This window comes from Podarcis pityusensis (assembly GCF_964106645.2).
Source record: "Podarcis pityusensis genome assembly, chromosome: 11".
NCBI lineage: Eukaryota > Metazoa > Chordata > Lepidosauria > Squamata > Lacertidae > Podarcis > Podarcis pityusensis.
In genome coordinates, this window is record NC_138036.1 from 50811746 (window position 1) to 50837297 (window position 25552).

At 43.0% G+C, this 25552-nt stretch overlaps 1 long non-coding RNA gene across 1 annotated transcript; it reads left to right on the forward strand.

Moving 5' to 3' along the window:
- Positions 1-201: 201 nt before the first annotated feature.
- LOC308458539 lies at positions 202-4651 on the forward strand. Its single transcript, XR_013977536.1, has 2 exons — positions 202-290; positions 4416-4651. It is a non-coding gene; the product is annotated as an uncharacterized lncRNA (long non-coding RNA).
- The last annotated feature ends 20901 nt before the right edge of the window (positions 4652-25552 follow it).

Sequence of the window (25552 nt, forward strand, 5' to 3'; positions counted from 1 at the left end):
TTCGGGTTAAGAACTTAATTCGTTCTGGAGGTCCGTTCTTAACCTGAGGTACCACTTTAGCTAATGGGGCCTCCCACTGCCGCCACGTTGCCGCCGCACAATTTCTGTTCTCATCCTGAAGCCAAGTTCTGAACCCGGGGTACTATTTCTGGGTTAGCGGAGTCTGTAACCTGAAGTGTCTGTAACCTGAAGCGTCTGTAACCTGAAACGTCTGTAACCCGAAGTACCACTGTATTATTAACAGGCTGCCCCACAGCTGCAAAGAAGAGGACTGCGTGTATCTTGTAAAGGTGAGGTTTCCTTCCACCTTTGATTCAAGGTGCGGGGGACTGTTCTTTGGGTACCAAAAGTTTGGGAATCTATCTTAGAGTAAGGGCTGGAACCCTTCCCAAGAAAGGATAATAGACTTTGCATAAGCTAAACTAGAATGTCCAATGTATCTTATCAGGAGAAATGTAGCTACCAGGACAAAAAAGGAGTAAATGGGTCATTGGTTACAAACAATGTTGAATAGGCTTAGTCTTGAGGTTTTGATCCAGAAAACAGCCATTGTAATTTGCATGAGAGAGGTCAAAGAGATGCTGTGGTTACAATAGTTAGTAGCTTTGCTATAGCTAAGCAGAGCTACAAATATCCAATATCCACATTCTCTCAAGTACCTTGTTCACGCTGCCATAAAAATGTTAGTAGCACTAAATGGCTGAACTCAAACTACTGTACTTCATTAGCTAAGAGGGGAAATGGAAAGGATTTTGGAGGCTACATGATGCAGCAAGACAAAAATCAGAATAAAGATGACTTATGTGCTTTTAGCCTTTAGTAGACCATTAGGTGATGAATGCTCATCTGTAGTCTCTGACGAGCTTCAAAATCACACAGCCAGGAGCAAGTTCCGTCCTGAGTCATTTAAGCAATATTTGATAGCACTGCAACAAATCATAAGATTGACTCCTGGATAGTACTTATATCGCCTTCAGCAAGAGATAAATGCATGCCTTCCTGGCCCAATAATGATAAAGAATTTTTATTTAGAATTGCCTGCCAACTGGCGATCAAAAGCTGGTAAAAAAATAAGAATTGTTCAGATTCTGATTTAATGGTTCTTAAAAGAAGCAGATTGGGACGTGGGTGGCACTGTGGGTTAAACCACAGAGCCTAGGACTTGCCGATCAGAAGGTCGGCGGTTCGAATCCCCCTGATGGGGTGACCTCCCTTTGCTCGGTCCCAGCTCCTGCCCACCTAGCAGTTCGAAAGCATGTCAATGTGCAAGTAGATAAATAGGTACCACTCCGGCGGGAAGGTAAACGGCGTTTCCATGCGCTGCTCTGGTTTGCCAGAAGCGGCTTAGTCCTGCTGGCCACATGACCCGGAAGCTGTACGCCGGCTCCCTCGGCCAATAAAGTGAGATGAGCATCGCAACCCCAGAGTAGGTCACAACTAGACCTAATGGTCAGGTTTTCCCTTTACCTTTATAAAAGAAGCAGATAAATATCAAACACTATTGGTAAGTAAGGACTTACAGAATTCGGAGTTGATAAGCAAATGTGATTATATTTATCAAGTACTAGACAGTGAGTATGGGTGGGTCTCGTTACAAAACATTAACGGTTTCCCATTTGCTTACAGACTGTACTCATGATAAATTCAGTCTGGGAGTATTCTGTATTCCAGTTATCTCTACTTCACACCCAGTTAACAGGGCATATACTCCAATATGTATAAAATATGCACACTTAGGTGTGTATACATGTATCTTACAACTAATCCAGAATGCGGCAGCTAGACTGGTGACTGGGAGTGGCCACCGAGACCATATAACTGTTAGGATATTTCCGCTCCACCTTAAAAAGGAAGCAGGCTGTTGTTTGAGTCACAGTCTGCGTACTTCCGGCTCACAGGAAGTTTCTCTTTTGTATATAGCTTTTGTTTTCTCTCTGTGCCTGGACACGCAGACAGGCAGTCATGTTTTTCCTTTGTTCTGACCAACGCTGAATAAATTGTAAATAATGCTCTCCTGAGTGCATCTTTCATTGTACGAACTCTGCTGAAAGAGCGTGCACCAGTCCTTGGAATGTGGGAGCTGTTTCTGAGGTTCGTGTCGCTAATTGACTGATACTGCATTTCTACGGGAGATCGATGGATCGTCCGGAGACGGCGTGGGGGCATGATGGCCTTTGTCTCCCTGGCAGTATCCCAACAACAACAGCGGTGCTGTAAGACCTACATTGGCTCCCAGTACATTTCCGAGCACAATTCAAAGTGTTCATGCTGACCTTTAAAACCCTAAATGGCCTCGGCCCAGTATACCTGAAGAAGCGTCTCCACCCCCATCGTTCAGCACAGACACTGAGGTCCAGCTCCAAGGGCCTTCTGGCATTTCCCTCACGGCGAGAAGTGAGGTTACAAGGAACCAGGCAGAGGGCCTTCTCGGTAGTGGCACCCGCCCTGTGGAATGCCCTCCCACCAGATGTCAAGGAAATAAACACTATCTGACTTTTAGAAGACATCTGAAGGCAGCCCTGTTTAGGGAAGTTTTTAGTGTTTGATGATTTGTCGCTTTTTAAAAATTTATTATTAATATTCTGTTGGGAGATGCCCATAGTGGCTGGGGAAGCCCAGCCAGATGGGTGGGGTATAAATAATTAAATTAATCATCATCATCATCATCATCTTACATTCTTAGGCAACTTCATGCATCTGGGGGAGCAGGATGCCGCAATAAAGTAATTTCAGTTTATTGGTAGCATTTTAGGCAGCAAGAAGCATTTTACAAACCGGATTGCAGCGAAAATGGTTCTCCAGTTTGCAGCCTAAATCAGCATGTGTTTCCAGGGACTACTCCGTTTTTTCAGATAATGATCTAAGGGTTGCAAGTGTGTTTTGCCACACAAACACTCCCTTTCATGGATGGTCAGGCAGCGATAGCACCACCAAGTAGTAATAGGGTAAAGTAGTTTTCCCCAAAGTATTACACATTCCACTGGGTTTCAAAGGGTGCGTGACATATTTTTTAATCGTGATTTTTTTTTTTAGCTGCACAAAACAATTCAAATATAAAGTATTATTATTTAAACTACCCCCAAATAATCTTTGCCCTAGACTAAGCTCTCAAAATAGGTGCACAATATGTAACTTTGGAAGCACCAGAGTAAGGGATTCACAATTATGTAGCACATGCCTCCAGATATTACTGTGGTATTCGAAAACCATCAGCAAATTTGCACTGCACATTCTTAAAATGTGACAGGCTTGCCAAAGGCCACATAAACCACACTTCAGAGACTGATCTAGGAACAAGCCACCATGTCATTTGAACCTTTCCTATCTGCTAGAAATAATAATAATAATAATAATAATAATAATAATAATAATAATAATTTATTTATACCCCACCCATCTGGCTGGGTTTCCCCAGCCACTCTGGGCAGCTTCCAACAGAATATTAAAATACAATAGTCTATTAAACATTAAAAGCTTCCCTAAACAGGGCTGCCTTCAGATGTCTTCTAAAAGTCTGGCAGTTGTTCTTCTCTTCGACATCTGATGGGAGGGCATTCCACAGGGTAGGTGCCACTACCGAGAAGGCCCTCTGCCTGGTTCCCTGCAGCTATGCTTCTCTCAGTGAGGGAACCACCAGAAGGCCCTCGGCGCTGGACCTCAGTGTCCGGGCAGAACGGCAGGAAATATTCCAACACTCCCCATATTTATCCTGCAAGTTTTTTGTACTTGACCTCTTTAATAAGTAGAAGTGAGAGAGGTGGGAATGATTTCTTTCAATATTCTGAAGAGCAACAGCAGAGCAGTTCCTAGCCACACAAGTGAGACCTGCAACAAAATGTTGGAAAAATAAGCTCTCCTTGGTTAGCGCGCCAGTTAAGCCCACCCTCATCCAGCATAATCCATCAGAGTTCTTTGCCCATTTTTCTAACAGTCAATATTTAATGCCCCTCCATTTCAGAGGGGGGAGTCTTTTTAAAAATTGTACTTCTACAAACTTACTTTTATTAAATGTACCTCTGCAAGCCTCCAAGGCTGCTTCTGTTTCCCTCTTGAGTTGCCGACTATGCTGTTGGGTATGTAAGGATCCGCACTGACAGAACTAGTTCACTATTACCCTATAGGCCTAGGAGACTGCCTGATGTGCCATAATCCCAGGAGCTCCCACTTCAGGAAAACATCCTTACATATTTACTTTCTGGTGCTCCCTGCACCTCTAGAGGAGACACACCAGGGGTCACCTCACTAAGAGGTTTAAGAGTGAACTCTGCTCCGTGTTTTCTAAAGGTACAACCTCACATATATATTCCTTTTTGCGAGTGTGACTAAGTTTTCTATATGCACTCAGTGCACATGCAGTCCCTTTCCTTGTCTGTCCTGCTCCCCCTCAGCAATTTCCTTTTCCATACTTTTCCCAGGGTCTGTCTGAGGTAAAGTTGGTTTCCAGCCTATTTGGCTGCTGCTTCGCCTGGATAAGACTGACGCAAGATCAGCTGAGAGAGAAAAACAACTAGAGGAAATGGAGGAGGTTATAATTGCTTCCTGGACCAAGAGAATGCACCCACCTTTTGTTTCTCAGTGAATCAGCTTTGCTGAATATTTAGCTTGGTGTTTTTGGCTTTTTTTCAACAATAAACTAAAACTGGCGAAGCTACATTCCCTACAACAAGTGTCCTGGGAAAGAATAATAGTGTCTAAAAGCAGCAGCCCCCCAAATCCAGTTCCTTAGTGTGCACACTTAAACTCTTCCTGTCCCATATCTCCTCAAAACCAATGTATACATCTGGTAGGGATGCGGGTGGCGCTGTGGTCTGAACCACTGAGTCTCTTGGGCTTTCCGGTCAGAAGGTTGGGGGTTCATATCCCCACAATGGGGTGAGCTCCCGTTGCTCTGTCCCAGCTCCTGCCAACCTAGCAGTTCAAAAGCACACCAGAGCAAGTAGATAAAGAGGTGCTTTTGTGACATCACAAGAAACCCACAGCCAATGGCAACAGCTGAGAAGGCATCATCTTCATTGCTTTGAGCCTCACAATGGCGGGTGGACCTATCAGTGGTTGTGTGGTTGTTTATTTGGGATGTGGGTGGCGCTGTGGTCTAAACCACTGAGCCTCTTGGGCTTGCCAATCGGAAGGTCAGCGGTTTGAATCCCCGCGATGGGGTGAACTCCCGTTGCTCTGTCCTAGCTCCTGCCAACCTAGCAGTTTGAAAGCATGCCAGTGCAAGTAGATAAATAGGTACCGCTCCCGCGGTAGGTAAACAGCATTTCCGTGTGCTGCTCTGGTTCTTAGCTGTTCATTGGCAAGCTACATTTGAAGTTGCAGCCCTTAACTGTCATAAATAGTTCTGTCCTCAGAAATGGAGAAATCTACATTGCTCAAGTTAAGAGAGAGATTTTGTCGGAGTTGAGCAAGAGGGAAAGTAAAAAAAGATAAAAAGGTAAAGGACCACGAGATGATTAAGTCCAGTCAAAGGTGACCATGGGGGTGTGGTGCTCATCTTGCTTTCAGGCTGAGGGAGCCAGCGTTTGTCCACAGACAGCTTTCTGTGTCATATGGCCAGCATGACTAAGCCACTTCTGGTGCAACGGGACACCATGACAGAAGCCAGAGAGCACAGAAATGCCGTTTACCCTCCTGCCGCAGCGGTACCTCTTTATCTACTTGCACTGGCGTGCTTTCAAACTGCTAGGTTGGCAGGAGCTGGGACAGCAACGGGAGCTCACTCCGTCATGGGGATTCAAACCGCCAACCTTCCAATCGGCAGGCCCAAGGGGCTCAGTAGTTTATACCACAGCGCCACCAATGTCCAAGAGGGAAAGTAATGTGTCTTCAGAATAAACATTCAGGCTGGCGCTTCTCTTCTGCTGCTTAATGTTCTGAATTTCAAAAGGTGTTTTCCATGCTCTGTTTAACTTATATGAACAAATTTAAAGGTGTCTGTATTTTATGTGGCAGCAAGAGATTGTTGCCAGACCTTTTTGCAAACAGCTTCAAGGGCAGCAAACAATTTACTGCAAAATCAAATCCATCTATGACCACTGAAGCCAAAACAAAAAAGGCAAGAGAACTCATTGATTAATACCAATTTGTAAGACCTTGCCCACAGATTGGAAGTACTGTTCCTCTGTGTATCTGAGCCTTGCAAAAGCGAAGGAGATTGCTATTGTTGCCCTGTTAAATCTTAGCAATATTTTACATTGCATTTCTTAAAATCTATTTGATCCTTGGGAAGGAGGGTGGATAAATTCAAATTTCCCCTGATACAATTTATTTGGCTATAAAACACTCCTTTGTCTTCACTATTAATGGCAAGTCTTTGTTCTCACAGACGGCTGAGGGAGGGAAGCGTTGAATGAACTCAGTTCATCTTGAGGTAAAAATCCCACCCATTGCTATCTCACAAAAATTGCTTAATAATAGCATGGGGGGGGAGGGGACTCAATCCCTTATTTAGTTTTATGTGCATCAAGTGGCTGTTATTTCCCTCATTTTTGTTGTTGCTCCTTCCTGTGTCAACACCACTCTTTCACAAAAAGGCCTGACTGCTGGACAGAAACATTTAGAAATAGATGCTTTGTGGGGGTGCCTCATCTTGTCACACTTTAACAAGAGCTGCCACGGTCATTTGACAAAGCCGTCCGTAGACACGCAGCAGCATGTTTAATGCTTAGATATATTGCTGGGGAGGAATTTGCCCATGGGGACAGCACACTGCTCTAATCTCTTTGCGGTCCACAGCAGGAACTTCAGATCTATAAATTGCTTGCTAAAAGCTGCGGCAATCAGATGCACAGCAAAAGCATTCATAAACAGAGAGAGAGAGAGAGAGAGTGAATTGCCTAGAGATGCTATCAGTCTTGTGTTAGGAATTAATCTTGGAGTATACATTTATTTTAATTTATGATAAACTGTATCTTTTTCCAGTGTGTGTGCTCTATTATTATTATTATTATTATTATTATTCAGTCAAATATCTTTACTGGCATCACAGTATAAAACGTTTCAAGTAAGTGGAATAATTAAAAAGACAAGGGTGAAGCTATCAAGGGTTATAAGGTCATGTGCATTTGGATGTTCTGCTACGCCCTATCTGTTTCCCGAAAGGATAGTTCATTGGGAACCCTTTCAGGTAAAATTGTAGCTAAAAAGGAAGCTACTAAAGAAGAAATATCTCTTTCCCAATCTGCCAGGAGAAACCTTATTTGACTTCTTCTCGGAGTTATGAGCCAGAGATCCAACATTTTGCTCAGCATCAGTTGGCGAGAAATGCTGTGTAAAGGGCACTCTAAGAGAATGTGGTCCATTGTTATTATTTATTAAATTTGCATACCGCCCTATATCCATAGAGCTCTGGGGAGTTCACAACCTAAAATCACAATATAAAAAACCCAGAAAATACATAATAAAATAAGTCAATAATCTTGGGAAGAATAGTGCATCAGGTATATTTTTAAGGGTAGTTCCAAGGTATGCACAGATGGTTTTGACCCCGGATTGATTAATGTAGAGCACAGTGGTACAATAATCAAGTTAAAAACAAAGATAAAATAGTATTGCCATTGGCTCTCTCTCATTTGCTGTGCTATTGCTACCTTGCTCAGCATACATTAACAGATTCTGGAGGAGGTCAGTTTTAATCCACTGATGGATGACAACAAGAAAAGCCTTGGCTTGGTCCTGTTTCTCACATTGGCATTCAGATCCCTTGCTCAGTGTGGCATGTCAGAAATTAAAATGAGCCAAGCTCTGTGTGTGCTGCTGATCTCCTCATGGCTTCCTCAATGTGAGCAACCATCTCAGGCTAACTGTGACTGTGAGAATCAGCAAGGCATCCAGACTCTGTCCCCAAACCCCAATCTCACCAGGCAAACATCACATCTCATACATCTTTGTGTACAACATATCTAGCCAACGTGCTGCATCTGTAGCTGGTTGAGGCTGATGGAAGTCGAAATCCAAAAACACCTGGAAGAAACCATGTTGGTTATCCCTTCTAGCAGCACCCTGCAAAATTCCTCAGATAACTCTGTTTGCTTCTGTGGTCCATACTTCCTCATTTCCCCAGCAAAGTCACCTAGAGATCTGAAACCATCGTTCTTGATTTGTTTTCCTTCCTTACCTCTAAGATGGGTTTTTCTGAGATCCTCCAGACCATCTCCCATCATCCCTGACTGAGGAAGATGGAAGCTGAAGTCCAACAACATCTGGAGAGATGCAAGTCCCCTACCTCTGCTCTCAGTTCACAGCAGTAAATAAAAATATCTAAGTGGCCATGCCAAAGCATGTCTATTGGCATCATGAAAAAATATTGCTTGGTAGCACCTCTATGTGGACATCATTGCCTCATTTTTTTAACATGCTCATTAAAGTTGCACCCACACATTCTACTTGCATCGAGGGATTTTTCTTTGCAGTATTGATTATGACTCATTTTTGCAAAGATGACAGCTCTGAATACAGCTTTCATGTACCCATGAAAGGCTCCTCGTCGGGTGTGTGGGTGAGTATTTCATGTAAAGTTGTAATTTTTTAAGTGTGTGTTTTCACAGACTTTGTTATTAAGAGATTGAGGGCTTTGTTACAGTACAGCCGCTGATGTAGGCAGAGTCGGCAGGCTGATTCCTGTAGGATGCTACGAAGACAAAGGCAGTTGGGGGTAGTACCAGGCAGGCTTGGTAGTGCAGGATCCACAGGTCTTTGCCCCTGTGTCAGCAGGGGCGTAGCTATTCAAGGCTACCAAACAGATTGCTCCAAAAAAAGAGAAGAAGAAGTTGCAGCTTATGATCAGATTTGCTTATTCTGGTGAATATCTGCAAATAACAATAGTTTAAATGGAAATGCAATGCAAGCCTATGAACAAAATCTGGGACATGTCTCTTTGAGAATGTTATCTTATGAAAATCAGGTGATAAGAGGAATTTCTTAAAAGTTTGGTCCTATTTAGACTCCTTTTCCAATCTCCTTTTCCAAGTTATTTTGAACATCCATTTCAATTCATTGTATATCATTTCCCAGTAAGCTTTAACCTTACTACAAGACCACCACGTACGATAAAAAGAACCTTCTTTCTCTTTACATTTCCAATACTTGTTAGATGTATACATTTTTGCCAGTTTACTCACTATTAGATACCAACGATATATCATTTTCATATAATTTCCTCTTAAACCATAAGGTAAAGGGACTCCTGACCATTAGGTCCAGTCGTGACCAACTCTGGACCACGCTCATCTCGCTTTATTGGCCAAGGGAGCTGACGTACAGCTTCCGGGTCATGTGGCCAGCATGACTAAGCTGCTTCTGGCAAACCAGAGCAGTGCACAGAAACACCATTTACCTTCCCGCTGGAGCAGTACCTATTTATCTACTTGCACTTTGACGTGCTTTCGAACTGCTAAGTTGGCAGGAGCAGGGACCGAGCAGTGGGAGCTCACCCCCTCGCGGGGATTCGAACCACCGACCTTCTGATCGGCAAGTCCTAAACCATAATATGCTGTAAATTTTATATCCATATCCATTTATGGATGTATCCCCAGATATGGAGATGGAATATGGAGATGGACCAATGTTCTGACTCCATACAAGGCAGCTTCCTCTGTTCCTATCAGCTGCCCTTGGTTTGTAAGCAACAAACCCTCCCTGTGGCTTCACAGTGGGAGACAGGAGCTCAGTCTTTTAAAGCTGCAGGCTACAACCAACATCTGATGCTGGAAAGAAAGGTTTACGCTCTCACCGGAGTTATTTGATCAATGGGATAACAAAACAGGAAGTAGTTGTAAATCGCCCTCCCTGTGATCCTTGGGTGAAATTTAATAAATAATAAGAATTGTATAGCTTGTCCAAAGGATTGAACAGTAACTCACAAGAAGGAAAAGGAGGAGAAGAAGAGTTTGGATTTGATATCCCGCTTTATCACTACCCTAAAGGTAAAGGTAAAGGGACCCCTGACCATTAGGTGCAGTCGTGACCAACTCTGGGGTTGCAGCGCTCATCTCACTTTATTGGCTGAGGGAGTCGGTGTACAGCTTCTGGGTCATGTGGCCAGCATGACTAAGCCGCTTCTGGCGAACCAGAGCAGCCCACGGAAACGCCGTTTACCTTCCCGCCGCAGTGGTACCTATTTATCTACTTGCACTTTGACATGCTTTCAAACTGCTAGGATGGCAGGAGCAGGGACCAAGCAACGGGAGCTCACCCCGTCATGGGGAATCAAACCACTGACCTTCTGATCGGCAAGTCCTAGGCTCTGTGGTTTAACCCACAGTGCCACCCGCATCCCTTTTTTTATCACTACCCTAAGGAGTCTCAAAGCAGCTAACATTCTCCTTTCCCTTCCTCCCCCACAACAAACACTCTGTGAGGTGAGTGGGGCTGAGAGACTTCAGAGAAGGGTGACTGGCCCAAGGTCACCCAGCAGCTGCATGTGGAGGAGCGGGGAATCAAACCCGGTTCACCAGATTATGAGACTCTTAACCACTACACCACACTGGCTCATGCCAAGAGTTTATGCCAAGACCCAACATTAAGAATGGATTTTCATGTTACGGCAACAAAAGATTTCCCCAGAGGAATGCCACAATTAATATTCACTCTTCAGTGTAATGATATAGAATAGTGAATATGCTTTAGTCCTATGATACAAATGTTGGAAAGCTTTAGGCATGCATGTGATTAGCTGATTAGCTCCGACTCCTCCAAGCCAAGTTTGCTCAGTCAGCAACTGGCACAAATGATTAGCCACCGTGTTTCTGGATATGGGTTTATTTCCCCTAAGGCGGCCCTGAATGCATTCATATGATCAAACCTTACGACTGTAACATTAAAATTTGCTTTGTTAGCTTTTTATTTAACTATTTCAGATTATATGTGGTGGAGAAGGTATTTTTACATAATAAACGTTTCTGGCAAATGGCGAGATGTGAAGCATAGCTTATTCTTTTGACTCTCGTCTGACTTGCTCCACAGAGGCTGTGACATGGATTTATTTATTTGCTTCTTACTTTCTTCCTCAGGAAGTATCAGTCCTAGACTTAGACATTATATGGGGAACATGCCACTGCTATTTCCCTCTCGCACAGGGTTGGGTGGCATCTGTAGGGGAGAATCAGTGGGATAGAGTATATAAACCTTCTCCTCATCGTTTGACATTTCCTTTCCATTGAAATGAAAGTGAGTTATGTAAATAGTTACGTAAGTTGAGTGAGTTGCAAAACCTATGTTGAAGAGCAGACAGTGAAACGAATAATATAGTACTCAGGGGAAACCAAACTGCAGCAGAATGGAAACAGGGCTGGTTGTGACGAATATAGGTCAGAACAGAAATCAGTGCTGCCTTACACCCCTATTTGTAAGCTGCTGCCTCCTTCACCTGCATTCCCTATTATCTCAGCAAATGTTGTCTTAAGGCTACATTTGTCATGTTAACATCCAAGTACAGTGGTACCTTGGGTTACAGACGCTTCAGGTTACAGATGCTTCAGGTTACAGACACTTCATGTTACAGACTCCGCTAACCTAGAAATAGTACCTTGGTTTAAGAACTTTGCTTCAGGATGAGAACAGAAAGTTCTTAATCCGAGGTACCACTGTAGTGGCCTCCTTCAGGGTCAGACTACAGTGGTACCTCGAGTTACAAACACCTCAGGTTACAAACACTTCGGGTTACAGACTCTGCTAACCCAGAAATAGTACCTTGGGTTAAGAACTTTGCATCAGGATGAGAACAGAAATTGTGCTCTGGTGGTGCGGCAGCAGTGGGAGGCCCCATTAGCTAAAGTGGTACCTCAGGTTAAGAACAGTTTCAGGTTAAGAACGGACCTTCGGAACAAATTAAGTTCGTAACCAGAGGTACCACTGTACTTCTCTGTCTCTGTCTGTCTGTCTGACTGTCTCTATCTATCTATCTATCTATCTATCTATCTATCTATCTATCATCATCTATATTTCACAGTTCTACAGCAATAGCAATATTGTTGTTTATGGGCAGAGGCACCAAGAGCCACGCAACATTGGGCAGGGGGCTTGTTGTGTGCACATGATGTCACATGTGTTTTTCCTTTCAGAAGTGTGACGAAATCAAAAGTGAGAAAAATAGGTTTGACGTTAGATTTGTGGTCCACCAGGCATATGAAACCTTTGGCCCTCCATATATTGCTGAACTACAGCTCCCATCATCCCTGGCCATTGGCCCTGTTTGCTGGGGTTGATGGGAGTTGTAGTACGGCAGCCCTTGAAGGGCCTAAGGTTCCCCACACCTGCTGAATGGAAATGTGTAAGCTGGTGTAAGGTTGATAGTAGAAGGAATAGTCTTTCTTACTAGCTGTGTCCACCCAGTATAAATATATGTTTTGAAATAATAATAATAGCCTTGGCAATTTTCTTCACAATCTCCTGCTAAAAACTGCATTGAACAGGAGGTGCAATCCACATCCATCCCATGACATAATGTCACCTATTGTTCCTATTTAGTGCTCTGAGTCCTTAACTCCTTAAAGTACAGCATAATTTCCTGTGATTGTTCTGGGCCAAAGTCCTGCACTTTCATCCATTATCCTAGCCCTCCCTCCTTTGCTGCTTTTTAATTTATTTCTTGAGCTGTATTGCAAAAGTGGCCCATTCACCAAGACACCCGTTAGTTTCTTCAGCTAATTTTTGTTCCTTTTTTCAAGCCAGGAGTGGGGAACTTGTGGTTGTCCAGATGCAGACTTCTATCAGGCCCAGTGAGCATGGTCAATGGTTGGAGATAATGGCAGTCATAGTCTCCATTCATGCTCCAGCCATATTTGGAGGGTCACAGTCTCCATTCATGCTTTAAGCAGAAGCCAAACTAGGCTACATCACCATCCTGCGAACTATCTACTTCACAGACCCATTTCGGCCCCACCCCATTTGGGAGACACTTTTTGTTGTTGGCATATTAAATATCGTTTGTTGGGACACATCTGTAATTGCATAAATTCCATTCTCAATAAAGGAAGCATTTTTTAATAGGAAACACAAGACGCTTACTACTGGAACAACGAGAGACAAAATGGCTGGACGCAACTAGATGGGACCTGCAAGACCCATGATCAAAATTTCCAAATAGGGCTGGGTGATATATCAATATATCATCCAAAACTTTACGTGATATCGGTTTCCAAATTTGGACCTGGAAATATATTGTGAGTTATGATATGTGTGCGTGCTATGCAAAAATCACAATGTGGGGAAAACCGTGAAGCTGGCCAATACCTCCACATAGCTCCATCATTATTTCAGACATTGTGATTTATTGGTATATCGTGATGTTTAGCTGGTGATATATTGTGATGCTGAAAACCAGATCTCACCCAGCCTTAGTTACAAATAGACCTGAAGTAGGTTAGGATTTTGTTTATTGGTGGCAGGGAGACTTAACCATTTTTCAGGTTTGAATCACTCCCCTTACCCTCAAGTTGCTCTTTCTCCCTTGGAAGGAGATATACAGGTTGCTGTCATGTATGTTCAAGTATATGCAAATAAAAAATTGCTACACACCACCCCAAGCGGTGCAAAATTCTCAGGGTTCCAAGTGCTTACCCAGGGTTCGGTTTCCTTGGAATGAAGGACAGTGGAGACACTGGTATCTTTATGGTATATGGTCTATTTACAGTGGCACCTCGGGTTACATACGCTTCGGGTTACATACGCTTCAGGTTACATACGCTTCAGGTTACAGACTCCGCTAACCCAGAAACAGTGCTTCAGGTTAAGAACTTTGCTTCAGGATAAGAACAGAAATTGTGCTCTGGCAGCGCAACGGCAGCAGGACGCCCCTTTAGCTAAAGTGGTGCTTCAGGTTAAGAACAGTTTCAGGTTAAGAACGGACCTCCGGAACAAATTAAGTACTTAACCTGAGGTACCACTGTACACATATACGGCCTGAGTTTACAACAGAGAGGCTCACAGCATTAACACCCCAAGAGGGTCTTGCTTCTCCCATAACCACAGCCTTGGATTCCAGCAGAAATCAGGCAGGGCCCTGTCTCACAGGCTTCAGCCTGCAACCTTGCTTCCAACTTCTAATTTATACACACCTCAGCTTTCAACGAGGGATGCAGGTGGCGCTGTGGGTTAAACCACAGAGCCTAGGACTTGCCGATCAGAAGGTCAGCGGTTCGAATCCCTGTGACGGGGCGAGCTCCCGTTGCTCGGTCCCTGCTCCTGCCAACCTAGCAGTTCTAAAGCACGTCAAAGTGCAAGTAGATAAATAGGTACCGCTCCGGCAGGAAGGTAAACGGCATTTCCGTGCGCTGCTCTGGTTCACCAGAAGCGGCTTAGTCATGCTGGCCACATGACCCGGAAGCTGTACGCCGGCTCCCTCGGCCAATAAAGCGAGATGAGTGCCACAACCCCAGAGTCGGCCACGACTGGACCTATTGATTGGTCAGGGGTCCCTTTACTAGCAAGTTGAAGGAGGGAAGCCCATCCATTTCTCGTCTGTCACAGAGCCACTTCCTTTCCTACCTTAACTGCCAATACTTAGAGGGCCATTACTTCACCAGGAAGCTAGCCTGGCTATTCTAGGAACTGAATCCATGGAATTAGAATCCAGGAATTAGAAAGGGGTTCGGACATACAGCCTACCCCACCCCAAACTCCGAACAGTATGCTTAAGTGCTTTCTTTCATTAAAACAGGTTTGCGTGTTCTTTGGCAAACTCACCATATGAAATCCTTGTTGTGATTAAACTCACCCACAAAAATAGAAGGCAAACAAACTTTGTGTTGGTCCTATTATGGCAGTCATATGCTTCTGTTGCAACGAAGAGGAGATGTGCCTCAGTTGTTGATCAGTTGCACATGATAGCCGAAAGCGGTCCATGTTTACTCCAAGTGGATGCTTAATTTCCTTTCAAAGCCCTCTCTTCCACGGTTTGGGAAGTGGGAGAGCCCCGGGGTCATTGGACAACAAGGATGAAACAATTGACTTGTTGCCATCACTTCGGGGAAACTTGGAGACACAAACTATTCTTGGTCATTGCATAAGCAAGCAAGACTCTCTATTGGGGTAGCTAATGTGGTGTTCAGGGCCATAGCTGGGGGGGGTGAGGTGGGCCCCCGCCATGGGCGCAAGTGGTTTTTTTTTGGGGGGGCGCAAAATCGGTTACAAAATATGTCCATAAATATAAATGTTGATTGTTGCCTCATAAGAAGTGGTTTTTAATAGAGGGTGAACTGAAGGGGGGGGCGTTGGAGGAGAGGCAGAAAGAAGAGCTAATTTGTCCATGGCTAGGGGGCGCAATCTGGACACTTCTACCAAGAGCGCAAGATCACCTAGCTACGGCTCTGGTGGTGTTCTCCAGATTGATTTTTTTTTTAAATGTCATAACATTTTTATTGTAATGAGAGATTAGTTTTCATTCACATTAACAGTCTGTAGGGTTTTGAAAGTGGTAACTGGCACATATGGGACCAGTGTATACACAGTTTATTAGGCGAATCCTCATCTTCGTTGTGTTTTCTGCATAAACACACATGGATATGGTGGGGAACATTTCTTATTCCTTTTGCCCAGACAGCCTTGTTCAAGCTGGTGTCAATGCAGACATCAGGAGTCCCCCATCTCCTTCACTACAAATTTACAGATCTCCTTGAGAGCACAAAGAGCCCACTTCTTGAAGCCCATGCCATGAATCTGTTTGTGAGGGTTTGTAGTATATTCCCAAGTAACCACCTCATTACTGGGACGCAAGTGGCACTGTGGGTTAAACCACAGAGCCAAGACTTGCCCATCAGAAGGTCGGCGGTTTGAATCCCCGCAACGGGGTGAGCTCCCATTGCTCGGTCCCTGCTCCTGCCAACCTAGCAGTTTGAAAGCATGTCAAAGTGCAAGTAGATAAATAGGTACCGCTCCGGCAGGAAGGTATACAGTGTTTCCGTGCGCTGCTCTGGTTCGCCAGAAGTGGCTTAGTCATACTGGCCACATGAGCCAGAAGCTGTACGGCCAATAAAGCGAGATGAGCGCCGCAACCCCAGAGTTGGTCACGACTGGGCCTAATGGTCAGGGGTCCCTTTACCTTAACCACCTCATTGATGGCTGATCAGATGTTGATGAATCTGCTCCCATTTGGCCTGCAATTGCTCAATACCACCTCCCCCAAAAGGTGGGGTTCTCCGTTTTGTATTGTCCTCCTCAATTAAGGCCAAGGGTTGCTTCATGTGACTACTCCGGCATACAGCATTTATGGGGAAAGTCTTGCCTGTCCTTGCTTCCAACAGCATCAGACTGGCAAGATTCTTTGCTTGGGAACCAGCCCTCTCTAACCTGATGCCCTCCAGATGCCTTGGTCTCTTCCTACTCCCATTACCTGGTCCAAAAAAACTTGAAGCCACCAAACTGGGAAGGGTATGGGCAGGGCCGGATTTAGGTTTGATGAGGCCCTAAGCTACTGAAGGTAATGGGGCCCTTTATATGTCCAGCTGTCCTTTGTCAACAAAAAATTGTCGCTGTTTTTTGTGTTGAGTATTTGCTATATGGTAATTTATGGACCTAATAGGTATCTAACGCCATAATGGGATCAAAATAAATAACTTATGTATTACATAAAATCAATCAGTAGGCATAAGACTCATATCCTTAGTCCATGCTGCCTGATCATCAGTCTACAAGCACTCTTTAATATTAGATAACAGGTACAACAGCTTGGCCTACATTCAACTGTGCTGCACTGCAGTCTGCAGCTGCCTGCTACATGTTGCCTTGCAACTAGTCCATGCAGAATGTAAGCACCCGATATATAGAAACGAGCAAACCAGTGATATTTAAGGGAGCAGGCGAGCAGGCGGGGCCCATTACTTACATCATAGGAGCCTACACAACACAAAACACGGTTGGTGTTTATATCTGAAGGAGCGTCTCCACCCCCATCGTTCTACCTGGACACTGAGGTCCAGCACCGAGGGCCTTCTGGCAGTTCCAGCACTGAGAGAAGCCAAGTTACAGGGAACCAGGCAGAGGGCCTTCTCGGTAGTGGCACCCTCCCTGTGGAACGCCCTCCCACCAGATGTCAAAGAGAACAACAACTACCAGACTTTTAGAAGACATCTGAAGGCAGCCCTGTTTAGGGAAGCTTTGAATGTTTGATGTATTACGGTATTTTAATATTTTTTGGGAAGCTACCCAGAGTGGCTGGGGAAGCCCGGCCAGATGGGTGGGGTATAAATAATAAATTATTATTAGTAATAGTAGTAGTAGTATGTAGGTTTTATTTTCTTTGTTTTTTATCTTATATTTTGGAAGTATCCATCCAGTTTTTTTCCCTTTAATTTTTTTGGGGCCCCCAAAAGAGTGGGGCCCTAAGCTATAGCTTGTTTAGCTTATATGTAAGTCTGGCACTGGGTATGGGCCACTTGCATTTGCAAGTTTCGGTTTTGTGTTTGCAGCCAGAGCAAATCCTAATATTAAAGCAGATGGGGGAGGAAGGCAAATATCCCAGTTGTTCCAATGCCAGAGAGGTGGGCGTTGAATCTGAAATGGCACTCCCAAAGGGTGCATGAAATATGGGCCAGTTAGAGGGAGGAATTGCTAACACACCTGATATGAATTCCCCATCTGTCTATGTAGTCCTGTTCAGTTCAAGCATTCTATTGAAAGAAAAATCCCTTTTTCACTGCATACTCATTACCTTTGATGTTTCCGACCTTTTTGGACATCTTTTATGCTGTGTGAGCATGACTGTACCTTAAAAAGAGGCACCACTTATAAGGTTGTTAAAAAAGAAAACTATTTGTCAGCTGTCTCCTAGCACACCTGACTGCCAGCTGCAGGTAAGCACTAGCAAGAAACAGGAAGGATGTAACACAGTTGCTTCTTCCTCCTTGTCAGTCTCCTTGTCAAGATAAGGATGTCTAGGATTCTGCAATTTATTTTTTCCGTGGGCAAAGGAGGCCTGAAATGAAAGCAGGCTTTTGGAATGCACGGCCTTAAACCACCAGCAGCTCGTGGCCTTATAAAGACGGCGATCTCACTAACACCTTCTTAGTTATTTCTCTCTCGATAGCAATATTGGCTGTAAATCAAGTCTATACCAGGATTTGCAGCTTGCTCGCTGATACAATAAAGGGAGTGCAGTAAAAACAAAAGTGAATTTTCAAAATTAAATTTGCAGCCGTGCTCACATAACCTAGAAGCTCTGGGAATTACAGTCATTTATTTCATATTCTATATGTAGCTAATTAAAAACTCTTTCCCCCCCCCACTTCTTTTCTACTATATGCACCCCAAACCCAGTCATGTGAAAGGCTTCAGTCCTAACCCACTTAGGTGGACGCAAATAAGCATCAAAGTTGGTTAGAACGTGGTGTTGATAACGCCAAGGTTGCAGGTTCGATCCCTGTATAGGACAGCTGCATATTCCTGCATTGGTTGGACTAGATGATCCTCAGTGTTCCTTCCAACTCTACAATTCTATGATTTAAAATGGGGTAGGCAACCTAAGGGAGCCGGATGCGGCCAAATCACCTTCTCAATCTAGCCCCTGGACGGTCCAGGAATCAGCGTGTTTTTACATGAGTAGAATGTGTGCTTTTATTTAAAATGCTTCTCTGGGTTATTTGCGGGGCATAAGAATTCGTTCATTTCGCCCCCCCCAAAAAAATTTAGTTCCGTCCACCATCCCTCAGGCCCACCACATGGTCTGAGGGACGGTGGACCAGCCCATGGCTTTAAAAGGTTGCAGCCCCTTGATTTAAAATAAAAGTGTGTAAGGCTGCAATTCTATACACACTTATCTGGGAGTAACTGAAATCCATACAACCTTCTTCTTCGATGATAATTTTTATTAGTTTTCAATTACAACAATCCAATAAAAGCCTCATTATAGCAATGCCAAATTCTAATACAATTAATAATACCAATCACTGAGATGCCAAATTTTTCAATTTAAGTGGGGCCCCCGCGTGCTAGAATTGATGGTTTGATTATTTACTTTATTTTTGCATTCCAAAATCTTCTAAATTTCAATTACACTCCAGTCAAAATAACAATCCCTTATATTGCAACTGCAGTTTTAATGACTTCCATTCGTATTGACACATTAAATGATTTATACATCTACGGGTAAAGTATTCAAACTATATCCTTGTTCTTCCTGTGTGCGGCAATTATTCTGTCCATAATACACCTACTTCTGATGTACCTAGGACTGCATCTCTCAGTGAGAATACAGCATCCCAATCATAGACATGCTTACTCAAAACATGGAAGCAAAGATCTTGCTTTTAACAGAACTTTCTTTTAAGGGCAGAACTGCACTCATTCTCAAAGTCAACTTTGCATAGTAATGGTTGGGAAGCATTTGCATGTAGGAAGCAGTGGGCAGAAGGGGATGTTTTAACTTCCTCCCTGCATGCTATTTTCCTTTCCATCTTCCACAAACTTTCCCCTGGTTACATTTCTTTGCTTGACCAGAAAATAAATGCTGGCATTTGCTGGTTGAAAAGGAAGAGTTACAGAATAAAAGCAACTAATGCAAAAAATTACACTCTCTCTCACTTCCCTCCTACAAATTCAAGGGAAGCTCTGTGGTAGAGCATCGCCCTTGCATGCAGATGTTTCAAGGTCCATTCCCCAGCATCTCAAGGTAGGCTAGGAATGCCCCCCAGCTGAAACCGGAGAGACACAGCCAGCCAGTGTGGTGTTGTTGTTGTTTAGTTGTTTAGTTGTGTCCGACTCTTCGTGACCCCATGGACCAGCGCACGCCAGGCACTCCTGTCTTCCACTGCCTCCCGCAGTTTGGTCAAGCTCATGCTGGTAGCTTCGAGAACACTGTCCAATCATCTCGTCCTCTGTCATCCCCTTCTCCTTGTGCCCTCCATCTTTCCTAACACCAGGGTCTTTTCCAGGGAGTCTTCTCTTCTCATGAGGTGGCCAAAGTATTGGAGCCTCAGCTTCACGATCTGGCCTTCCAGTGAGCACTCAGGGCTGATTTCCTTCAGAATGGATTGGTTTGATCTTCTTGCAGTCTATGGGACTCTCAAGAGTCTCCTCCAGCACCATAATTCAAAAGCATCAATTCTTCGGCGATTAGCCTTCTTTATGGTCCAGCTCTCACTTCCATACATCACTACTGGGGAAACCATAGCTTTAACTATACAGACCTTTGTCAGCCCAAGAAAGTAAAATCTCTCACTGCCTCCATTTCTTCCCCTTCTATTTGCCAGGAGGTGATGGGACCAGTGGCCATGATCTTCGTTTTTTTGATGTTGAGCTTCAAACCATATTTTGTGCTCTCCTCTTTCACCCTCATTAAAAGATAGTGTAGATAATATCAAAACTAGGTGGACCAATGGGCTAACTCAATATAAAGCAGCTTCCTAGCCCTCTCTACCTTGAGACAATTTGGTTGGCAATCCCATGATTTCTACCAAATGTCTTGTTCCACCAAAAGGAAGCATGTTGTTTGAGACATGGTCTTTGTAGAGTGTTTAGCAACTCTCCATATCAGGCTACCAAACATGTTGTTCAGTTGCAAGCAATTGTGGTTTGATGCACAAGTCTTTCCAAAGTATATGGCAACTTTTTGCATAAGGCTGAATGTAGTTGTTTCGTTCCATCTGACTTAACTGGAAATGTGTGTGTGTGTGTCATTATTACATAACTGGAAAGGTTTGCTTGTCTTCCTCTTTCCTTCTCCCATTTTCCATTTGAATAATGTCTTAACAGATAACAAGGCAGAAGAAAGCCTAGGGCCTGTTATTTGTTTATTTATTTTAATAAAAATGTCCTTGACCGCACCTAGACAATGAAAGGCACTTTATAAATAAACCATCACTGAAGCACAGAGCATATATGTGATTACAAGATGATTTTCAGGTATTGAGAAAAATATTATTTAAAAATTTGTACATTGTTTCAATCAATCCAAAGGTGATTTTCATTTCAGATTGTACTCTTCTTGCTTGAATGTGTAAAACATTTAATAAACTTTAAAGCTGTATTTCCATAGATTCAAACTTGTATGAGAGGCTTCACCTGTATTGCAGTGACTGGGCTGTGGGCACCTGAGGTCTGAGCATCACTGGTAAGCATTGCTTGGGGGAAAGAATATAGAAAGTTCACCCAGACACATTTTCAGGTAATAAGATTGCGCGCTTCCAAAGGCCATACCCTTTTCAGACCAGACAGCATTGGTGTTTTGAAACTGCATTTCTATACAGTGATATATTATTTTAGGGGAGGGGCTACTACTGACTTGCGAATATTGCCGCAAGTTATCAAGTTACACCCTAGAAGGAACTTTGCCCCGTGTCAAAGCAGCTGCCGTATAAAATGTGTTTATCGCTTGTTGGCTGAAATGATTCACCGTGTTCTCAATCCAGTGTTCCTGTAAATGAAAGCAATGTATAGTTCAAGCTTTGGACTTGTTAATTCCCTAAGCAGAAAGAGAGTTTGCAAAGGATGCAGGTTCTGCTATTTTGGAGCAGCTGTAAAAAACAAAAAAAAAAAAAATAGGAGTTCAATTAATCTGGCCTAGAAAAGTGATAGCTGATAGAGAGCCCTGCCTTGCCCCATTGGTTGGGTTGTAATGAGGATCTGTTACCTGGGAGGCACTATTAAAGGGGGCGGAGAGACAGGCAAGCTCTTCCACCTGGGTCCCATGTAAGAAGAGCTGTTTCCTATATATTTACTCTTGCTTTCTCTTCCATTTTTGCAGGGGCTGCCCTTTGCCTTTCTTGGCAGGAACATCAATGCGTTTGGTTGGCTGTTGTTGTTTTAAGTTAAGATTTTGCTTTCTTGATTTTTTCTAAGTCGTATGGGTGCATTTGAATTTTGCATTTGCGCATTATTCTGCAAGAACCACCTTGGGTGCCCTTTTTACTTTTTTTGGCTGAAAGGCACAGATAAACAATAAGATAAATATATTCTAAATTCTAGAATATGTTATTTGTTTTGGAAAGGGCTAATATATCGCCCTCTCATAAAATACCAAACCGGCCTGCAACAATATATTAAAAAACCCAGTGCAAAACAATGATTAACATGACTGGCAACTCAATGACATTTCAAACTACTGCAAAGGCCTGTGGGTATTTTAAAAAAACTCTTCACGATACACCTGAAAGTCAAAAGTAAGATATGCCCATGCCGTGCACACATGTGAATCTGCCACTAATATTGCCACTGAATTTTCTGATACCATCTCCCTCTGAGCCTTTGCACCAATGTAACACCCCTGTTGCTAAAAATAAGGAAAGGTGTTTCCCACGACCGCCACATGCCATCTGTTGAACATCCAGAATATATTGTTTCAACTGATAGCCAAAGCATTGTGGGTAGATATGCAATATGGCAGCCTGACGCGCCATTTGCCTTGGGTGACATTGATATTGCTCATATAGCACATCAGCAGTTATTTTCCCATATATGCAGGGCCGGAATTAGGTTTGATGAGGCCCTAAACTACTGAAGGTAATGGGGCCCTTTATATGTCCAGCTGTCCTTTGTCAACAACAAATTGTCGCTGTTTTATTTTTGTTGAATATATGCTATATGGAAATTTATGGACCTAATAGGTATCTAAAGCCATTTGCATGTGTTGTCCTGCAACCAGTCCATGCAGAATGTAGGCACCCTATATATAGAAATGAGCAAACTAATGATGTTTTAGGGAGCAGGCTAGCAGGCGGGGCCCATTACTTACATCATAGGAGCCTACACAACACAAAACACTGTTGCTGTATGTGGGTTTTATTTTATTTGTTTTTTAGCTTATATTTTGTAAATGTACATCCAGGTTTTTTTTCTTTTAAGTTTTTTTGGGGCCCCAAGAGAGTGGGGCCCTAAGCTATAGCTTGTTTAGCTTATACGTAAATCTGGCACTGCATATATGTCTCTGTCTCCTTTTTCTAATTTTGTTTGTTCAGAAGGGAAACCATCACATTTGGTGGCTGGGGGGAAAGTATCAAAATTAGCCAGAAAATTGGCTGCAAGTCAAAAATGTCAACAATGCCTGAGTCACCATAAATTGTCAACACAACTGGCAGTCCAATAATTAAGGAATGGGGTAACAGATTGCCTTCACCAGGGCCAAAATATATTTCCCAGCCGGCTTGCAGTGCCACATATCCATTAAGTAAATTTAGTTTTGTTTGTGGGTCTATAAATTAAATATCTAGTTGAATCAGGTGGATAAAGTACAGCGTCAAGGGTGAACAGAAGAATGGAGAAAGCCAGTCCTGTGTAAGGGTTGGAGTGTAGGGCTGGACGGGGGCTCACATTTTGCTGGCCATAAAGCTCCCTGGGTGAACTTGGGCCAATCACTCACCTTCCTCCTTACCTGCTTACCCAGGGGTAAGCTCCACTGAAGACAATGGGATTTAGTTTTAAGTAGATGTGCACATGTTTGTGCTGCCAGGTGCACTTTTTTTACCATCCCCTGTGAAAACTATCCACGTATCAGAAAGTCTGGTCTCTGGATCAAACAGGTTGTTAAGCTTACAGTGGTACCTTGGGTCTCAAACTTAACCCAGTCCGGAAGTCCGTTCCAAAACCAAAGCATTCCAAAACCAAGGTGCACTTTCCTTTAGAAAGTAATGCAAAACGGATGAATCCGTTCCAGGCTTCTAAAAACAACCCCTAAAACAACAATTTAACATGAATTTTACTATCTAATGAGACCATTGATCCATAAAATGAAAGCAATAATCAATGTTCTGTACTATAAAATAAATAAGACAGTATTGTAGAAGATAAAAATTAAAATTATTATTATTTTCTTAACTGCACTGATGATGGTCATTGCTTGGATGGGGGGCTTTTATCCATTTCCACAGTCACACAATCAATCATAAAACGAAAAACAAGCCACAGACACAGAAATGAAAAAGCCACACAAACAAAAACCAAAAAATAGCAAAAACAAAAGCACCCAATATTACCTCAGAACACTGCAATCAGAAATGGAAGGCTTTAATTAGGGTGGGGGGGCGCTTTAATTTGCTGCTTAAGGGTAAAACAGGAGCAAATAAGCCTTAATTAAGATGAAGGGGTCTTTAATTTGCTGCTTAAGGTTAAAAACAGGAGCAAATAAACCTTAATTACTATGCGGGGGACTCAAATTTGCTGCACAACAGTAAAAACAGAAGCTCAGGATCACGTTCAGTTTCCGGGCAAAGTTCAAAACTGGAACACCTACTTCCGGGTTTGCAGCGTTCAGGTTCCGAGTTGTTCGGGAACTAAGCTGTTTGAAAACCAAGGTACCACTGTACTAAGGCAAATTTATACAGGTAGTAAAATCAGATGAAAGATTGGTTAAACATTTACCATGCTTTAATAAAGTGGATGGTCCATTTTGTTTGTATATAATGGGTGTTAACAGGCAATTCCCCCCCCCCCCGCTTTCCCAAAATATTAATCACTGTTGATTTTATACTATCTAGTGGAACTAGAAGAGCTCAAGAAACAGAATGCAGTGATTTTTTAAATATATTTGTCTGTTGGTAATAGTCGATGACACCTAAGAAGTGGATGCAAAGATCTTAGTTTATTGCCACCAGGATTTGAGAATGTCTTGGGCTACAGAGCCTCAAAAGGTTGTGAAAATATATCCAGGAACATTGCATTATAAAACTAGGATTGGGTTTTCATTTGAGTAGATGCCGGAAGTATTATAAATACGTTAAACATCAACCAACTTGATGGCTGTTTCTTATCTTCGAGGGTTAATTCTGCTTTGGAGGTCAAGAATATCAAACAATTATATATTTTTACATTAATTTACCCAGAATAAGAAGTAATATTTCTAGACCATATCCCTGAGGAGGAAGGTTTGGGGAAGTTGCATAGGTAAAATACAGATTTCTGTGGAGTCACTAATTTGGCCCCGATTCAAAATAACTTACTGTGCTATACGCAGCATGTCTCTTCAGAAGCAAGTCCCATTATGTTCAGTGAGGTTTACTCAGAGATAAATGTGGCAGTTCCATTGAACTTCAATAGAGAAGACATAGATAGAACTGCTTTATTATTTATAGTTTTTCTACCCACTTAAAACTACCATTTTCACATTATTTATTTTATTCTAATAGTTTATGTTTGCAGCAGGGGGAGCAAAAATGCATTAGTGATTGTTAGCACAGAACTAGATGGTTCTGCTATTATTCATTTTCTCACATTTATATCCCGCATTTACGTTCTCCCGTGGAATCTGGCATTCATTTATGCGGTTCCCAAGAGGTCTCCTACCCAGTCACTTACCAGATGCAAACTTGCTTTATTTCTGTAACTTGGTGTGGTTTCATGTGCCTTTAAACCACAATTTGCTGTTTTGGGTGGTAGATGGGAATCCCATTCATAAACAATAAGTTCTTTTCTGTCTTTAGTGCCTGCTCACTGAAATTCTCTGGAACTACTCAAATGATTTGCAACACCAACGAAGTGTTGAGTTTAAAGCCCATGGCAATATTTATTCCATTGAACTTAATGAAGGTTGTTGATGGAGATTAACTTTTCAAGGTCTCAAGTCCATCTCTCTACATGATTAGTAGCTTCCTAACTCTTTCTTATAAGGGTTAAACCACAGAGCCTAGGACTT